Below are 19,708 nucleotides of genomic sequence, written 5' to 3'. Positions count from 1 at the left end.
TTGATGAACGAGCGGAATCTAGGAGGGTCTCTTTAGGAGGAATGCCTTGCATGTGCACACTGCAGAGATTTCAAAGTGCCTCTGCACACCAGCTGAGGCAATGAAGAGGAATTCAGCTTTTGCAAATAGCAAGGCAGTAACATGGTGGCGTTTGAAGTTCATTTCGGGTTAAATGAAAATTTTCAAAGAGAAGGGCTGGCAAAGCTGCAGATCTTAGAGAGAGAGAGAGAGAGAGAGAGAGAGAGAGAGAGAGAGAGAGAGAGAGAGAGAGAGAGAGAGAGAAACTTATCGTTTGGTCATAAGTGGAATGTAAAGCATGTTTGTTTTTTCATGTAATGGAATGAAAAGAACTTTGCTATGCTTTATTATTATTATTATTATTATTATTATTATTATTATTATTATTATTATTATTATTATTATTATTATTATTATTATTTCAAAATGAGCATGCAAAGCTAAGACACTGGATGCCATGAAGCAGATGAATGTTATGGCCAAAACGAAGGCTTGAGTGTGAGTTGATTTTATTTTTGCTATGTAAAATTGCTAAATACATTCTTACTCTGTGACTTAAGTTTTTTTTTTTATGTAATAATTACACTTCACAAACCTTCGCTCATCTTCAGGCTTCCGTCTCAAGGTCTCATCTAAATAGAAGTTTCTTCCAACTCATTTGGTATCCTTAGGAACCCAGCTGACACTGAGCGAAGGAACGTTTAAACCATTTCGATCTCTCTTTCATCATATATAAATATGAACTTCCGTAATCTTCCCTAAGGTATCATTTCTAGGCCTATCCTGCCATCTTACTCCTAGTAAACTTTATTCTCGTATCAGGAAAGCCTTTTTGACGGTATCATTGTCATACAATGATTAAAATCCGTATAGCAATGTAGACTGTACTAATCTTGCTTTCTATGCAGTTGCAGTCTGTTTGCTTTCTAAATCTTATCCAAAACCTTTTTGAGTCTTTCACCCATTTCCAGTTCGGAAGAACCTGTATTGCATGTCTTGGTTCCTATATAATAGAAAGATTCAACCTGGCTTTCTCCATTTAGTGTTATTCCATCTCTTTGTGCATAATCTGTCCTCATTATGTAGGCTATATTAGATTCAACTTGAGCCCCACCCTTCTGAATACACGGTGCATTCCATTAAGTAAGACTTTGCAATTATTCTGGCAGTTTGCTGATTAAAACAGAAACATCAACGCATTCAAAGTCTGTCAAGTTTCTATCGTTACCCCAGTCTGAACCTCTTCTTTCATCTCCAAATACGTTTTCCATTAAAAAATCGATGAGAAGGGCAAACAGCAAATGTGACATAGTATTCCCCTGTAACACTCCACTATTTAATGCAAATTCACCAGCAACTTTTTAGCCATATTATTCATGGACTATTTCCTGGGAATACAATCTTGTCACAAGACCTTCCATAATATTGTTCTGTGGACTGTGTCAGATGCCTTCTCGCTTTTAACTAAAGGGGATTTTTAAATTCCATACACCGCTGAACAATGTGACGTAGCAGTAGTTTGATCAGAGCAACTCCTGCCTTTTCTAAAATGAGCTGCTTCAACTCTGAGCATTTTAATAGTTTTTTTTTTCAGCCTACTGAGAATACGCCCACTGAATATTTTTATTACACCCGACGTAGGTGCAGTGAGTTCCCATTTTCAGTTTAGTCCCCTTTCCACGGTACTTAAGCTATGACTTCCAATTCCCAGTCATTGGAAGTCATCGCAAAGTTACCAAAGGGAAGGGCGACCTAGCTGAATGTATTAACTGTACAGGCATTGCACCCACGTTACTGTTTATGTTAGATGTGATATTATTTTTTCGTTGTTAACCCATGCAAGGTCTGATATTCTTTTCTCTGATCAAAAAACAAAGTGGCAGCACTTACAATTTTTTGGGGTTGTATTCAGATTTGTTGTCTTTCAAGGTTTGCTGAATGGTTCTTATCTGTCATGTAGTTATGAAGTCATACATGTTCTCATTTAGGATTTCATGTTGTCTTCATATTGTTATACATTATGAACCGACTCTTCCATTAATTTACAATCTATTTGTACTTTCTACTCTAGATTCAGAACCAAGACATTTTTTCTTTATCTAGTTAGGCCCTTCAGTTGCATATTGAAGTGTAAGTTGAAATTTTTCTTTGTAGCTGTAAAGACTGACCTCCAGACACAGATTCTGTAGTGTGGATAAACCCACGTGGGAAGATACGTCATCTATACATACTCTGTTTGCAGACGTGTACTTGGAAAAACTTCCTATAGGTAATGAAATTTTCCAGCAACTCGCTTAATTGGTATAATTAAATTTGAACTGTGCGTGTTTTAGGATGCTACAATGAATATGCCGTTGCTGCTAAAAAATATATATAAAAAAGATAGCATTCGGTCAAATATGTTGGTAACAAATTCAGTGTTGTGATGGATTTGATTAATTTATGGGAGTTTCGTTCAGGTGCTTTTCATTTAAAGGTTGGAATTAAATGAATGCATAATTGATAGGCCGACGTGCACGCGGCACTTATTGAAAATCTACTTACGTGATTTTTAGATGAGGTAAATATTTTCGTTGTCTTTGTTTTCGCCTTTCCTTTCGCCATTTTCCATCTATGTATGTGCTCCTCAGCATGCAACTGTAAATGAAAGTTAAAATTGTGATTTTGAAGTTTAGTGTTGATATTAAAATAAAAAAAAAATATTAACATACACAATCAGTAAATGAGCTGAAGTAAGTAAAAACGTATCAAACGCGGCTAAAACAATGTTGGTGTTTTCGGTACATACATGCAATACATACATACATTGAATACCAACGCACATGTAAGTTTCATCACTTCAAGACGACACTTCTAATTTCCTTGTAACTCTTCACATCTTTAATAGTTGCTCCATTGATTTAATGGCCACAGCTATTTCAGCCAATAACTTATGGCTTTCTTCAGGCCTACGCTAGTTTTAAAAAGGAAATAGAATCCAGTATACAGGGGAGTGCAATAGAAAAGAAGTGAAGATTCAAGCAAGAATCCCAAAAAACCCAAATCAGCAAGGAAAATTTCACAGCTTAGGATGGTTCCCCATGAAGCTTCACAAGACTGGACCCTCCGGCTCCAAGGGGTGCCAGTGGTCTGAGATGTCAGTTTCTTTTGTTGGAGGGAAGATCACCGTCTAACCATACCTGGACATTTAGAGTTGGCTGCTGTAATGCAGTGCTCAATACTTCAGCAACCACAAGCCGCATATAACCAATCTCTTGGTGAACTACTCCTGTGTCTCTAATAAGGTCATTTTAGAGTTGGTTTCATGTTGTACACATCCATAAATTGTTGGTGTATGGCCCTTGTAGTGAACTGGCAAAGACCCGGAAGTTTCCGGCTCAGATAAGGCTAATGCTGCCATGTGCCACTCCCTCCCGATCTAGTGCACGGTAGTAATCACTACAAAGTGAGGGAGTCTGGTTAGATCGGCGACAAGATCGCCATCAATTAAAGTTGCCAAGAATGGCACCACACTGAAGTACCACAGCTTACGGTAATGGCATAAAATCATAGGCTTTGGATAACCTGATAGGTCCGTGGCCTAGGTTAGGGCACTGAAGCAACTGTGAAAGTCTAGGATAAGTTGCTAAACCAAAGTAGCCTAGCCTAGGAATATGCCTGACTTATAACACTAACTACTCTTATAGGTCTATGAAATTAAATTGGCAAATCATAAAAGCATGGCAACTTTATTACATGAATCTTACCACTAATAGTAATGACTACACATCAAAGTAAGGAGCGCCAATCACCAGAACTTGACTAAAAGTAATTAACCAAGATGTTAACACTGACAAACTAATGTTCTGTACTTAAATGAATTCACAAGCAATCACATGTTGGGAAAGTTTGAATCATTTGCACTTATTAGCTTGAAAATCAGTTTCACCGAAGTGGATTTCTGCCTTGCCTTCACAAGCTGAGCCCACCATCAACCCTCCTTTTTCTGTTTTTCCCGCCAAACCTTTTGATACAGAACAGAGGACAGCCGAGATGTGCAGGACTAACAAACTATGCATTTACAATATTACATTTTTTAATACTGATGAGGCAAAGTTGCTTTATTTGCACGATTCTTTACGAAAGTTAAAGAAAATGTAAGCATAGGTAATTTACTGAGTAAACACAAACAACTAAATCTGAAACCTATGCTCAAGAATGAAAGTATAGCAGTAGACAATAAAATGTTTACAAAAATACAGAATTTTAAATCTGGTGAAATGACTGATGAGCATACTTCTCAAACACAGACAATGTATTACATATAAAGTTAACACTTGCATATGAATTTATATTAACCTAAATTTTTTTCCTGAGAAAAAATTTAAGAATAGTCATGATATTCTCTATAGCCCCGTTATTTCTTTGAGCTTGAAGTTGTGCCCTTAGGGTAGTCATTGTGTGCCTAGACTGGCCTATGTTGAGAGGCTTCCACAAAAGAATCAAATTTGTAAACCACTATGGTCTTTGATTTGTTTGATCGCCTAGGAGCAGTGCTGTTCCTCATCACAAGAGCAGTTACCAAGTTGGGCAGGCTTATGACCCAAAGCACTACACACACAAAGGCACCTTCAATTTTACCACATTGACAATAATGCTCCACAGGGCGTGCAGTGAAGGAAGACCTATCTGATAGAGCAGTGTGCCAGCTTACGTCTGCCTTATTTGTGCATGGGGCATTTGCCTGCAATCTGATGAAAGCATTCCATGATTGCACTGAAAGTTTTGGCTTTCTTCTTCGATTATTTGTGAATGAGCAACCAACATTGATGTATTGAAAATAACCAAGAAAAACATCAAGTTTATCAAAAAAGTTCCTCACCTCTCTTATGGTTTTAAAACAGCTATTATGTTGGCCACTGGAAGGAAGGCTGAAGAGGCCATAATTTTCAGAACTCTTAGAAACTTTTGATCTGTGTATATTCCTCACCTCCTTTCCTTCATAAGCTTCTTTCCAAGTGGAAGAAACATCTTCCCGTTTCAGCATTGGGGTATAAGTATGAGATGGCAAAACAATCATTGCTCAACTAATGTTGCTGTAAACGACCTTCAGTCAAACTGACTTCGGCCAACTGGTCAAATTAGTATTTAGGGCATCTAGTAGATTTTTGTACTGCAATTGACCCTCTGATAACAATGAAGATGTAATCTATATATTTGGCATATATTCTTGTTTTTTAGTTGATAAAGAGAATTCTAAGAGGTGGTTCCATTGCTACGCCATCCACGTGTTGGCAAAGCTTGCCTGTATGTTGGAGGAAAAGGCCCTCCATTGTGTATGCCGTTAATGGCACCTTTAATAGCTGTTCAGGAATTGGGATGGGGTCCCTGACAGATCTGTGGACATTATTCAAGAGGACCTCCGTAGTCTCCTGAACTGGGATGACATTAGTAGATAGTCTCTCCACATCCAGTGATGGTATATCATGTTAGGTTCAGTGGTTTTAAGAATGCTAATGAATTGAACAGAGGACTTCTGAGAGTAGCCTGCAGGTTGTACGAGCTTAAGACTTTTTTTTAGGAACCTTGCCATCCTATATGTTGAAGATGACATTTATGACATTAAGGGTCTGATTAGGTTGCCATGTAAAGCCCCTTCACCTCCATTAGCTGCTCTCTGAAGTCCTCCGTTGAATTCATTGAAATGCACTGTACCTACCGGAGACATACACTTTTGGGTGCATACAGCCTTCCCAATCCCAGGGGATCACCCATGTAGGCTCCTTTCCTTTTAGACAGAGCAGAAGTTTTCCGAAAAGCAATTTCTAATATTCTAGATTTTTTTTAATTATGCCTTTACTGACATGTTTCAGTTCTGTTACAGGTCTCTGTAGGTTTTGCTCATATACTTTAGTTATTGATTAATCACTCAATTTAAGTGGGATACTCTCTCTCGCCGAAATGATGTAGCCTGACTCATTCTCTTTTGGTACATGCAGTGTGACTGATTTCCTGGGGATGCTCATTCTACTTTCTCATTCATACTGCCTTAACTCGCCTCTCTCTCTCTCTCTCTCTCTCTCTCTCTCTCTCTCTCTCTCTCTCTCTCTCTCTCTCTCTCTCTCTCAATTGTAGATTATGAGACTTGTCTTCCTTGCAACTGTAAAACCACACTATTTTTGCCAGGCAAAGAACGTATAAAGTACTTTCAAACAAATCTCATCTTGTGTAGGTGAGTAATTTATCCATATGCTCATTAATGTTGAGTTAAAAACTTTTCCCGTTTAGATGAACCAACTTAACATTTACTCATATTGCGCGATCCTTCGATGCCGGCGCGTTTGTGGTTGTGCACTTTTCCTATAGATAATAAAACCTTCCATTACGTTGTTTAATTGTTATAATGAAATGGCAATTAATATGAGATGCTAATATGAATATGCAGCCGTTAAGGGAAGGGAAAAAAGGGGCGTTCACTTTAACGGGGTCAAATTTAATAATGTGATGAGTTAATTAATGGGAAATTGGGTGAGGTCGTTTTCATTTGTTTATTGGGATTAAATGTATTTGTAATTGATACGAGGATGTGCACACAGCGTCTGATTGTATCATCTCGAACAGACTTTTTGAATGGGTAAAACATTAATCGACCAGTTTTTCTTTATTTAGCATTGTAGAATAAGCTTCTCGCTGTTATAGTACAGCATTGTTAATATACAGTATTTGAAGTTTAGTGTCGAAACAGAAACTGTCTACAATCATTCGAGCAACCTTTTTCTCGGGGTGATTCGAACTGAATTATTTTACCACAAAAAGAAAGATACAGCTAACTTTTAACGCTTGTCGTCAAGAGTATAGTTTTTCAGATATTTCTATCTGTGGTTTTTGTTGTTTTTTCAATGAGATAGCAAAGACTTTTATATATGGTTCCTTTCATTATTGCAAATTTTGCTTCAGCCCACATTCTGATTGAAATTTTGACGGTTTTCCTTAGTTTGATATTCTTACTAAATGTGGTGTTAAAGTCATCTAATTTTACCTCCCCGTGTCACTTAGCGATACAAACCCCTTTAAACTGAGTCAGTGATAGCCAAAATAAAATGTATCTTATGACACTTCCTGCACATTTAGCTCATGGTAGGGAGAGGAGAGCTTCTCTTTACTTTGATTTAGCTGTGTCTATACTCTGCATATTCACTGCTGACACCTCTCATTTCTATTGTATCCCTTTAACTTAAGGACTGCTGCCGTGGTGGTAGTAAGTGGTACAACGTGGGCATAGTTGTCATAGGATGTGCTGGTGGCTTGTGATACATAAATATCTCGAGGCAAATGACCTGTTATTAAAGGGTAGTGAACTTGAAGGTGGGAGGAAATGCTTCTACTTCTGAATGCAACGCCAGCCGCACTCACTTCCGTGGAATGCAGACATGGAAATAATAGCATTCTCAACCTTACATGACGTGAAAATCACCGAATAGCCAGGGGACGGTGTTTTCACAAAAAAGAAAAAAAAATTGAATGCTAAGTAATGGGGTTTAAGAACAGAATTATACCATGAGTTGATTTGAATATAAGCGAGATGGTACTACACTATGATTGTGAAAGTGTCATCGACCAAGGTGTGTAAGGCATGCTTGGAAGAGGGAAATGTTCAAAAGAATGAGTGAGATAAGTAACTGCTCCTTTGAAGAAGGAAAAATGTAGTAGACAATACTGAAAGTGTTATAGGGTATAATTTAGCTTAGCGATTTCGAACGAGAGGGTAAGGGACAGATGTTGGGAGTATTGGTAGGAGAAAACAGTGTGGGCTTAGGAAAGGGAGAGCATGTGTGGATCAAGTGGCTGCTAAGAAACCCTTATGTGAACATTTTTCAAGTAAAGGAAAACAGCCTGTGTTAGAGTTGACAGGAGTGCAATGTGTATGATGTTGAGGATATATGGTACATAAGATAATTTGTTGAGAGCAATTGAACGTTTTATAATGGAAACAAAGCATGAATGAGAGTAAATTGTTTGGTGTCAAAGTAAATATTAGACGAGGGTGCATTGGTTGTCTTAAAGATGGAGTGAAGTGGGAAGTCAGAGAAAACAATAGAAATGTAAGGCTGTAGGGCAGGATGATCGATCATGAATGGATTGGGAAAAGGCTGATGTTTGCAGAAGGTTGGGGATTGTCAGGAGAAGCCGAAGAGATTAGTGAAATGGAGTTTGCAAGGTGAAACGTTGAGAGTAAATGGGAACAAGAGTAGTGCCTTGAAGGAATATGGAACCAGGAAAATGGAGTAATGTATATAATATCACAGGCAAAAAAGTGATGAAATCACAAAAGGGGTAGTAAAGCCCAGCCACAAGAGACAGATATGGAAGTCAGGGGATACAAAGGAAGGGGTAGGGCGTAGGTCTTTACTCCACAACCTGATAAATTATGATGAAAATGAAAAGAAGTGGGAGTCTTTTCTCACTCAATATAGAAAGCGAGTGCCTTTATAATACGCACAACGCTAACCATAACTGAAGAGATAGACACCGGCACTTCTTCAAGCAATACAAATTGAAGACATATAGCAAATGTATCCACTCAGAGGCGCGCGATCAGCGATCATATAAACGCAGCACTTCTTTGTGGGCAACATCTTTTTTTCTTTTCTCTTCTTTGTCGTCGAGAATAATACGGTGAACTCGTCCCGACTGTTGTTGTTGCGGAGAATAATGTTCAACAGAACCGGGGCCAGGTCAGTGCTGGGTGGCACTGGAATCAGGCGCTCTTGCTTAATTTTCACATCATCAGCGGTGGTTCGTCCAAACCGAAGCCTTTTCAATATGCGTACTATGATGGCACTCGCTTTCTATACTGACTAAAAAAAGAATCCTACTTTTACTTTTTGCTTTCATCGTAATTTATCAGGTTGCGGAGTAAAGCCTACACCCTATCCTTTCCTTTGTATCCCCTGACCTCCATATCTCTCTCCTGTGGCTGGGTTTACTACCCCCTTTTATGATTTAATCACTGTTTTACCTGTGATTTCAGTCCTGTTTTGAAATGGCAACGCCTTATATCGAGAAAAATATAGTAACAAAGGAATGGGGTTGTTTAGGTTTTAGATGTAGTTTTCTTAAACCTACAGTATGTGGCTTCACTGTGATAAAGGTTAACTCAGCTCGTTTGCTGCATAATATATATATATATATATATATATATATATATATATATATATATATATATATATATATATATATATATATATATATATATAATTATATATGTATGTATGTGTGTGTATGAATGTGAATGTGAAAACATTCTAACTATTGAGGCTCTATTTAGGTAGGTCAACAATCGCGAAAACCAAAACCGCGTAGGTAAATTCAACGTGTGGAATAATGTTTGATTAAGACTTGACCATCCATGCCCGTTGGGTCACTTTTTTATTTACTACATTTTTAACAAAATGTCCATACCATACCAATACCCATACCATACCCATACCTGTATCATATCCATACCAATACCCATACCATACCCATATCTGTACCATAACCATCCCACCCATACCCATATCCTTACCCATATCCATACCATACCATAAACCCATATATATACTCATACCCATTCCATAACCATCTCTGTTTCCATACCCATACAATTCCATATCCATACCATACCTATACCCACATCCATACCATAATGCCCATCCCCTAAATTAACCTACTAATAATAGACAATCTCACCACCCATACCATAACCATAATCAGGAAAGGGGCGGTATGGGAGGGGGAGGGAAAGGAGAGGAGGGGAGGATGAAGGGCAGGGGATGGGGATGGAAGAGAGAAGTTACCCAAATTAACCCATGATTCAGGTCTAAATTGGATTAGTGTGTTTAACCATAGCCATATATCTTAGTTTAACCAGACCACTGAGCTGGTTAATTCCCCCGAAGGATTAGATTTATTTTACCCAGAACCATAAACCATATTGTGGAATAACCACATTATGACCCAAATACCCACCAGAAATAAATTCCAATTCTTCATTGGCCAGTCGGAGAGTCAACGCTGGGCCAACAGCGTGCCCAAAACCACAATGAAGAACTAAAAGACCTAAAGATGCTGGACTAATAAAGAGTCATTGGAAAGGAAATCAGGAATTTGGTAGCTGAATGATATAACGTAAGACTCTCCAGTATGGTGATTCTAAGTCCAAGACGTGCTTAGGCTTGATAGATTTTCTATGCGCATACTACTATCTTTGAGGGGATGGAAGAGGGGTTCCAAGGGGACCCCATGTTGGTGGAGAAGAACGTTGGGTACGAGGTGCTGTATCTTCAGGGAGGCTCATCTGGAAAAAATTGGGGGACATTCTGAAAGGGAATATTGGGAGCAAAGGAACATGATTTAGGGCCATTTAAATTTGAATATATGGATGGGGAGGATGAAGGGTCAGGATTAGAAAATGGGGATGGAAGAAACTAGTATTTAATATTACAAACTTACAGGGAGAATAGGGAGGTACAGTATATTATAGGGAGGGGGAAAATAATAGGTCCTGTAGGAGGAAGGGGTTTTAGGGGGATGGTGAAAGATGAGGACAAGAATGAAAGTTCACTACTTGTAACAGTACTAGTTGAGGGGAAAGTATAGAAGGGATGGAAGAGGGAAAGGTAACATAGGGATGAGAAGGGTGAGGAGGAAGGGGGCCAATTTTCAGGAAGACAAAACATAATAATATACTAAAAAATAATGAAAATCAAAGTCTTGATTCAAAAATCTAAAATTGGCGTTTGCCGATTATGTAAACAATGTGTGTTTGAACAATTGGTTTTATATAATCAGTTTTAATTTTATACTTGTTGGAAGAATATATATTTTGTAGAAAATAAGACATTTTAGGAAGAAGGAGGGGAAAATTGACCCCTAGAAAAAAATATGTCTCCCCGTCCCCGAAGATGATCTTAGTTTAAGTCCCTTCATTCTTTCAACCACTGAACTGATTAACAGCTCTCATTTACCTTTTTTACCAGTCCTGGTATCTCCACATTTCCAACTCTTTCAGTTCTTCCTGTGCCACACATAAACAACAAAAACATTGTCTCAACATTTTCAACTTTTTTTCAGTTAGCATTCAGCAGCTAATTTGAACCAACTGGTTACCTAGCATCATTTAATAATGGGACCTTCTCCTTCAGAGTTTGCTTATTGTGGAATCTCGAACCACAAGTGCATTGACAAACAAATGAATTTCTATCATCAGAAATAATCTTTCCTTTAAACTCTTCATTGGCCGGTTTCGGAGAGAACCACTTTAGTCGTAACGCTCTGGTATTCAACAGAAAAATCGCATTTAATTACTCTGATTATTTATTTATACCCTTTGTCCTTAATGCCCTCTACCCACCCAATCAGTGGTATCATTAACTTCATTCAGCAATGAACCTGGAACTAGAAAGACCTGGAAGATACTGGATGTCCTATAACATTAAGGAAGAGGTGTTGGAACAAAGAAACACTCAGGAATTCCTCTAACCCATTCCTTCTGCTAAATGATATAACCATGGTAAGGCCTTCACACTTTCATTACTGTACAGTTTTATTTCTTGGTGATCCTAAGTTCAAGACCCTTTAATATCCTCAGCAGTCACTTTCACGTGTAATCCCAAACTTGAAACCTAGATTTTGTTCTCTTGTCTTTTTTTATCCTTCTTACAACACATAAACTCTTAGATTGATTGAAGGCTTTATATATGTATTTACAGCAACATCATTTGCATCCATTTTCTTTTTATATCCCTCTTTTCTCGGTGCCCTCCTGATTAAATTCAAATCTTTTTTTCATTGTCCTTTTTCTTTTTCTTCTTGACTTCATTATCAAATAAAACTTGAACATCTTGGTCATATTATAGATATTTTCCCATGTTAAGTTTGCCTTTCTTCCTGCCCTCCTGTAACCGCAAATGCCTTTAGTCTTATCACATTTTCTTAGCTTTTTCTTTTTTTGGAATTACATGTTAGTTCTGCTATTATTGGCTAGTGTTGTTCTAAAATGCATATTCTACTTTTATATTCCTTTCAAAAAGATTATAATTAAAGAAATTAATAGCAGTAATGTAGTTGTATAGATGGCATCTGGCTAATTCAAGCCTATTGAATAAAAAAAAACACACAGGATAAACTTAAAGTGAAAGCAGTTTTATATTTGTATCTTTTTTAACTCAATGCTTTATACTTCAACTCTGATGATCTCACAAAATCGTATTTAAAATGAGTTAAACCAAGTGTCAGTTACCCAACTAGGGTAAATGACAAGTTTTGGCCTGTGCTTTATTTCTAATGATTAATCACCCCCAAAATTGTACGGGTTTGTCTCCAGAAGTACAGTATTTATCAAAGTTCCCTTTTCGCTTTGAAAACGACCTAAAATGCAGACAGCCAGTGTAAAAAAAAAAAAAAAAATCGGATGCATGTAGCTTTTGGGGGTCCATCTCCATGCAAGTTTGTTTGTTACGTCCTTCCAATTTCATGGATTCATGGATATCGTGTGGGTCTGGAAATCATTTATTGAAATTTCGGCCTGGAAGGCGACATCCTTGCAAGTTATAATCCACAGTAAAAAGTTGCAAATGTGGACCAGCTTGCAACAGGCCAGGTGCAGCCATTTGAGAAGAGATGAACACATACGCACAAAGTTTTCCCAGTGTAAGTGTATATGTATGTGTATACATATATATATATATATATACATATATATTTATATATATATACTGTATATATATATATATATATATATATATAAAATATATACATATATATATATTTATATATATATATATATATATATATATATATATATTTATATATATATATAATTATATATATACTGTATATATATATATATATATAGAAGGATATATATATATATATATTATATATATATATATATATATATATATATATATATATATATATATATATTTATATATATAGTTTTTTGAATCACGGGTATTGGTATGAATTTTGGCCAGGCATCCCATTCCAAGACTTCCTTTGATCTCGCACCTAAAATCTCCTGAGAGTCTCGACGTGATAGAACGGAATCCATGCCAGGTTTACCAAATAACGATTCCCCGGAACTTTGTTCTCTGTTTTTGGGGACAAATATTATTCTTTTTTTCACTCTCTTATTTCCTTTTCGTTACTTGTATTTCAGTAAAGCAGATTACTCCCAACACGACAGGCCGTAGGAATTAAAGAAAGATGCTTTTGAAGATTTTTAGGCTTCTTTTCGTTTTCTTGCTATATTTTTAGTTTTCTGTAAAAGAAAACTATTGAGATGGTTTTGTCTGTCCGTCCGCGCTTTTTCTGTCCGCCCCCAGATCTTAAACACTACTGAGGTTAGAGGGATGCAGATTGGTATCATCCACACTCCAATTATCAAACGTACCAAATTGCAGCCCTCTAGCCTCAGTAGTTTCTATTTTATTAAGGTTAACGTTAGCCATAATCGTACTTCTGGCACCGCTATAGGTACCAACAACACAGACCACCACAGGACCGTGGCTGAGTTTCATGGGCCGCGGCTGAGAGTTTCATGGGCCGTGGCTAAAAGTTTCATACAGCATTACACGATGTATAGAAAACTCGATTGCGCCGAAGAAACTATGGCGCATTTTTTACTTTTTTGATGTTATAAAAATCTTATAATCCTCAGCCGAAAAATTTCTCATTTTAGTGTTATTGTACCATTTGGTCTACTAGTACTACTACCACTAGATGTAGTTCTTCATTGGAGGGGTGGGTAGAGTTGTCGGCTAGCACGCTGTTGGCCCAGCGTCGGACCGGCCAATGAAGAATTAGAGGAATTTATTTCTGGTAATAGAAATTCATTTCTCGTCATAATGTGGTTCGGATTCCACAATAAGCTCTAGGTCCCGTTGCTAGGTGACCAGTTGGTTCTTAGCCACATAAAATAAGTCTAATCCTGTTAATCAGCTCAGTGGTCTGGTTAAACTAAGAGATACTTGACAACTAGATGTTGATGGTGGACCGTGGAAGTAAGATTAATCTTTGCCAGTGCTATTTTTCGGATGAATTGGATATGTTCTAGATATTTCTAAACATATCAACGGCTGCCTTAACAGCCAGTTTGTGCATTCCCAGCACGACAACCTTCCATTAAGGTACGTTGATAAAAAAACAATCCTGTATACATGACCAAATCGAAGATACGTACAAACTTAACTTTAATGTATTTCGAAGGTAAAGACCTGTTAAATATTACTTGATAGACCGGATCTCTGTCTTACTATCAATCTGAAGGATGAATGCAACGCAACTTTGCCTTCAAGACAACCAAATCAATATTTATACTGGAGTTCTATCTTCGGATCCATTGTTTATTCCTTTATTTTGACGAGCGATAATTTCTCCCAAAACCCATTCCTCTTATTAATGCCAGATGGATTATTGTTAGTTTCCCTACAGAATGTGTTATGTACCTTCATTTTTGGGTTTATATGTTTATATGAGTCACTGGAGAGCCTAAGGAATATTACAGTCCACATGTCATCTACAATACCTGAAAATGTCAGCACAAACATCAGAGTAAAACCTTCGGAAAATTCTGAAGCAGTGATGCATAATTAAAGATAGAGATCCTAACGTAATCCGTTTTTCCTTATCTCGTACTGTTAGTTCTTCTTCATGAAAAATAGGAAAACCTGAGCCCTTTTCTTCATTTCATTTATTACGCCATAAAGCCAGAATATCTGCTGCAAATAGATTTAATATTTCCATGAGAAATTCTGGGAAAAATTAACACCTAATGACGGCAAAATCGATCAACTTTTTGTTCCTGTTGGAGTTCTCATTAACAGTGAGAGCGTAAAACAAGCGTAGCCTTCTCTCTCTCTCTCTCTCTCTCTCTCTCTCTCTCTCTCTCTCTCTCTCTTTTAGTGACATTGGCGAAGAAAGGCCCGGGAACTGGCTGGGGTATGATATTTCCTACACCACTCGGTCGATAATACCAGTACGGCATTCAACCGATCCAACCTAGCGCAGCTTCAGTGAATGAAAAATAATTTTCAGATATTTAACAATTGTTACTATAATTTTGAAGACTGTGATAAAGCGGGGCTGAAGGTTGTGGGTTAATAAATAAGAAGCTTCTTTCAACAGCTAACGTTTTTAAACCTCAGCGTGGCAACCAACAATCCAACCTCTACCAGTTATGATGATGGTGAATTATTATGGGCAAACATCTTTGGATTTTTTCGTTCACTTTTAAAACCATGAGTCAAGAGGGGGAGAACTGGATTTAGGAATTTAACATTACCGCAGCTAAACCTTACCCACTCCACTTTTAAAACCACAAGAAAAATTTACAATGAATTATACATTTTTTCTTTATTTCCATCTTCAGAATCAAAAAGATGAATTTTGGAAATTTATGAGTTTGGAGTTGAATATGCCTATCATAGCAGCTAAACCGACATTTCCCAATCCATTTACAGAGGGGAAAATAAAAGCTGATACTTGCTTGACACAACTCGGTTTCAGGTAACTTGGAATTTATTTTTAGAGCAAGATGGTAAAGTGATAATTTACTTCTAGTGGCCTGCATTCGTTTTCAGGACCATATAATAAAATTATTACATCTCGTACCTTAATTTCGCTTTTAGGGCATGATAATAAATTGGCCATTTTCTTTTCAGACAGACTGCCTTCATTTTAGAACTAGATATTAAAATTACCAATTTCTTCTTATGATTTGCTTTATTTTTACGAATAAATTTAGATTAACAGTGTCTTATACAGAATTTGCCCCAGACTTTAGGATAGTACAATACAGTAACCATTTTCTTTAGTAATTTCGCTTTGGTTTCATGATTGGAAAACATATGCTCCATACATGCTTACTCGATGCGTCCATACTCATAACTAAATGATGAAATTGACACTTATGTTCCAGTAGTGAGCCTTATTTTCTTTTAGGACAGGATAATAAAATGACCACCTCTTCCCCAGGAGTTTGCCTTAAATCGAGGAATAGGAAATAAAATGACCAATACTTCCCAAGGAGTTTGCCTTAAATCGAGGAATAGGAGATAAAATGACCAATTCTTCCCCAGGAGTTTGCCTTAAATCGAGGAATAGGAAATAAAATTACAATTCTTCCCCAGGAGTTTGCCTTAAATCGAGGAATAGGAAATAAAATGACAATTCTTCCCAGGAGTTTGCTTTAAATCGAGGAATAGGAAATAAAATTACCAATACTTCCCAAGGAGTTTGCCTTAAATCGAGGAATAGGAAATAAAATGACCAATTCATCCCCAGGAGTTTGCCTTAAATCGAGGAATAGGAAATAAAATGACAATTCTTCCCCAGGAGTTTGCTTTAAATCGAGGAGTAGGAGATAAAATTACAATTCTTCCCCAGGAGTTTGCCTTAAATCGAGGAATAGGAAATAAAATGACAATTCTTCCCAAGGAGTTTGCCTTAAATCGAGGAACAGGAAATAAAATGACAATTTTTCCAAAAGAGTTTGCCTTAAATCGAGGAGTAGGAAATAAAATGACCAATTCATCCCCAGGAGCTTGCCTTAAATCGAGGAATAGGAACTAAAATGACAATTCTTCCCCAGGAGTTTGCCTTAAATCAAGGAATAGGGAATAAAATGACCAATTCTTCCCCATGAGTTTGCCTTAAATCGAGGAATAGGAAATAAAATGACAATTCTTCCCCAGGAGTTTGCCTTAAATCGAGGTATAGGAAATAAAATGACAATTCTTCCCCAGGAGTTTACCTTAAATCGAGGAATAGGAAATAAAATGACAATTCTTCCCCAGTAGTTTGCCTTAAATCGAGGAATAGGAAATAAAATGGCAGTTCTTCCCCAGGAGTTTGCCTTAAATCGAGGAATAGGAAATAAAATGACCAATTCTTTCCCAGGAGTTTGCATAAATTGAGGAATAGGAAATAAAATGACCAATTCTTCCCCAGGAATTTGCCTTAAATCGAGGAATAGGAAATAAAATGACCAATTCATCCCCAGGGGTTTGCCGTAAATCGAGGAATAGGAAATAAAGTGACAATTCTTCCCAGGATTTTGCCTTAAATCGAGGAATAGGAAATAAAATGACCAATTCTTCCCCAGGAGTTTGCCTTAAATCGAGGAATAGGAAATAAAATGACCAATTCTTCCCTAGGAGTTTGCCTTAAATCCAGGAATAGGAAATAAAATGACCAATTCTTCCCCAGGAGTTTGCCTAAATTGAGGAATAGGAAATAAAATGAACAATTCTTCCCCAGGAATTTGCCTTAAATCGAGGAATAGGAAATAAAATGACAATTCTTACGCAGGAATTTGCCTTAAATCGAGGAATAGGAAATAAAATGACCAATTCTTCTCCAGGAGTTTGCCTTAAATCGAGGAATAGGAAATAAAATGACAATTCTTCCCCAGGAGTTTGCCTTAAATCGAGGAATAGGAAATAAAGTGACAATTCTTCCCCAGGAGTTTGCGTTAAATCGAGGAATAGGAAATAAAATGACCAATTCATCCCCAGGCGTTTTAAATCGAGGAATAGGAAATAAATGACGAGGAATAGGAGTTTGCAAAATAAAATGGAAATAAAATCAATTCTTCCCCAGGAGTTTGCCTTAAATCGAGGGAAATAAAATGACCAATTCTTCCCCAGGAGTTTGCCTTAAATCGAGGAATAGGAAATAAAATGGACAATTCTTCCCCAGGAGTTTGCCTTAAATCGAGGAATAGGAAATAAAATGACAATTCTTCCCCAGGAGTTTGCCTTAAATCGAGGAATAGGAAATAAAATGACCAATTCTTCCAAAGGAGTTTGCCTTAAATCGAGGAATAGGAAATAAAATGACCAATTCTTCCCCAGGAGTTTGCCTTAGATCGAGGAATAGGAAATAAAATGACAATTCTTCCCCAGAAGTTTGCCGAAATCGAGGAATAAGAAATAAAATGACCAATTCTTCATGAGGAGTTTGCCTTAAATCGAGGAATAGGAAATAAAATAACAATTCTTCCCAGGAGTTTGCTTTAAATCGAGGAATAGGAAATAAAATGACCAATTCTTCCCCAGGAGTTTGCCTTAAATCGAGAAATACGAAATAAAATGACAATTCTTCCCCAGGAGTTTCCTTTAAATTGAGGAATAGGAAATAAAATGACCAATTCTTCCTCAGGAGTTTGCCTTAGATCGAGGAATAGGAAATAAAATGACTTCTTCCCCAGGAATTTGCCTTAAATCGAGGAATAGGAAATACAATGACCATTTCTTCCCCAGGAATTTGCCTTAAATCGAGGAATAGGAAATAAAATGACAATTCTCCTCCTTGAGTTTGCTTTAAATCGAGGAATAGGAAATAAAATGACCAATTCATCCCCAGGAGTTTGCCGTAAATCGAGGAATAGGAAAGAAAGTGACAATTCTTCCCTAGGAGTTTGCCTTAAATCGAGGAATAGGAAATAAAATGACCAATTCTTCCCCAGGAGTTTGCTCTAAATCGAGGAATAGGAAATAAAATTACCAATTCTTCCCTAGGAGTTTACCTTAAATTGAGGAATAGAATTCTTCCCCAGGAGTTTGCCTTGAATCGAAGAATAGGAAATAAAATGACAATTCTTCCCCATGAGTTTGCCTTAAATCGGGGAATAGGAAATAAAATGACCAATTCTTCCCCAAGAGTTTGCCTTAAATCGAGGAATAGAATTCTTCCCCTGGAGGTTGCCTTGAATCAAAGAATAGGAAATAAAATGACAATTCCTCCCCAAGAGTTTGCCTTAAATCGAGGAATAGGAAATAAAATGACCAATTCTTTACAATAGTTTCCCCTGGTTTTAAAGACAAGATAATAAAGTCAACATTCGTTTTCAACATTGTACCATTTCCTTTAGCAACAATTAATAAAATGGCAATTCTTCTTCCATTAGTTTTGCATTATTTCTAGAACCAGATTATTAGATGACCCTCTTTCCGGTAGTCAGTCCTCAGTTTTAGAACCTGATAATGAATAGTTTTCCTTAATTTTTAGACCCGAATAATGAATGAGGATTTGAAGGTTAGGTTGGAATCAACTTCCTGCAAACAGCCGAGCAGGGAAACTGCACAACTGGGCGCAAGAAATCGTCCAACTCGGCCCACTTCCGCCGGGACGAGGGCAAAATGATTTTGTACCGTCTCTTCCCACTTGTTTGTTTCTTTCCGTTTTATTTCGTCTTATTCCCCACCCCACCTTTTTATTTTTCATTTTACTTTATCCATTTTACCCCAATCAAGCGCCATGACCTTCAGGTCAAACGATCGTCCCAATTTTCGCATTAGACTTCGCCGGGTAAGACGCAGCGTCAAATGAACGTCAGGCTAAATGGCGGAGTTTTGTGATCATGGCACACAAAATTTGGCATCCAACACTACGTCTGGCGCCGGATAGTCTGGTGTGGCCTAGACGTGAGGGGCGAGCTGATGAGAGAGAGAGAGAGAGAGAGAGAGAGAGAGAGAGAGGGGGGGACGGAGGGATAAAAGCTAGAGATAATTCAAAGGGGAACCATCATTGGCTTTTAGGATTGTAGAAGCAGACAAGCACGCACGTACGCACGCACACATAGGTCAGAAAGAGCCATCTATATGACTGATAAATGCCTGTGCGAGGGAAGAGGATGGAAGAAATATGGCGGAAACCGGGTCAT

The 19,708-nt window shown here is 37.5% G+C and overlaps 1 long non-coding RNA gene across 1 annotated transcript in view; it reads right to left on the bottom strand.

Moving 5' to 3' along the window:
• LOC136842545 (uncharacterized) overlaps positions 1-19,708 on the bottom strand; it is a 224,557-nt gene that overhangs the window by 76,601 nt on the left and 128,248 nt on the right. Inside the window, exon 2 of the long non-coding RNA XR_010854263.1 lies at positions 2,563-2,655. This is a non-coding gene — a long non-coding RNA (uncharacterized lncRNA). The remainder of the gene's footprint in view (positions 1-2,562; positions 2,656-19,708) is intronic.

The sequence above is a fragment of the Macrobrachium rosenbergii genome, chromosome 10 (genome assembly GCF_040412425.1).
Source record: "Macrobrachium rosenbergii isolate ZJJX-2024 chromosome 10, ASM4041242v1, whole genome shotgun sequence".
Lineage (NCBI taxonomy): Eukaryota > Metazoa > Arthropoda > Malacostraca > Decapoda > Palaemonidae > Macrobrachium > Macrobrachium rosenbergii.
Note: the sequence above shows the minus strand (reverse complement) of the source record. Positions and strands in the feature narration are given on the sequence as shown.